Raw genomic sequence first — 1,161 nt, forward strand, 5'->3', positions numbered from 1 at the left:
TCATCTGGACACCCAGCCAGATTCAGAGGTATTCTGTTTAACTGTGTGCTTTTGTCTGACTGTAGTTTAGTTTCTCTCATGAACTGATTCTTGGAATATGAGGGTGTCAGCCTGTCCATGCTGATCAACCTGGCCAGGTGAGACGTGTCATGTTCATATGTGTGTGTGTTTGTGTGTATGACTGATTTGGGGACTGGAGGAACCCAGCCCCACTGAACTGAGTCCTGCAAGATAGCTCCATTGGGGGTGAGGGCTTGCAGGAGGGAAAGATACAGCTCCGTATAGAAACACAAGTAACACAAGCAGTCCATTGATAGAATTCCCAAGACCCTAGCCCTAATAAATGAGCGCATCCCAAAGCAGCAGGCAAATCTGGTAACAGGGGAGCAGCCAAGATGGTGGCTGCCCCTCTTCTCCTCACTGCTGATTGGCTGAGAGGGCTTCCCATTGCATGGCCCCACCCCTTTCTGCCACTCAGCGGTAAGGGTGGGGCTGCATGACAGACAGGCCTCTTGGCCAATTAGCAGTGAGGGGCATCTCTATATGATGAACAGCTCTCAGCCAATCAGTAGTGAGGGTTGGTCAATCAGGTTCATGGAAGGATTCTACCACATTAAACCCATGTGGCAGGGCACTTACAGTACCTGCCACTTTAAGGTTTCAAGTTGGCAGTGAAGCAGCCAGAAGGTTGGTGCTAGCTTCATCAAGGCTAGCACATGACCCTAGGAGGACCCTGGAATTGGCTGAGGGGGCAGAGCAGCCTCCATTTTAACCTGGGCCCTCAAAGAGAGAAGCAGCAGCCTGAGCTGAGCAGACAAGGAGGCAACATTAGGCACAGCTGCTTCTGAAACACCTTGGGGGTAAGGGTAGGAGCTATGGAGATGGTTTGGAGGCTTCTGGTCCTGGGCATGACCTGAAACTTCACCCTGATGGGGAAGGGTGGCCTGGTGGGACTCCCTGTGGTGTGGGAGTCCCCAGGAAATGCCAGGCCAGTTACCTCCCCAGTGAAAGGTGAGGAGAGGCACCTGAAAACTCCAGCCCCTGCCTAAGGGTGGGTTACCAATAAGGGAAGAGACCTGGGCCAGGCACGCCCAGAAGGGGACACCTGAGCTCAGTGTAGTGAGGCGAGGGATGGTGTCAGCCACCTGAGCCTACAGGGTG

Source organism: Crocodylus porosus, unplaced genomic scaffold, assembly GCF_001723895.1.
Source record: "Crocodylus porosus isolate Cpor-Errol unplaced genomic scaffold, CroPor_comp1, whole genome shotgun sequence".
Classification (NCBI taxonomy): Eukaryota; Metazoa; Chordata; order Crocodylia; family Crocodylidae; genus Crocodylus; species Crocodylus porosus.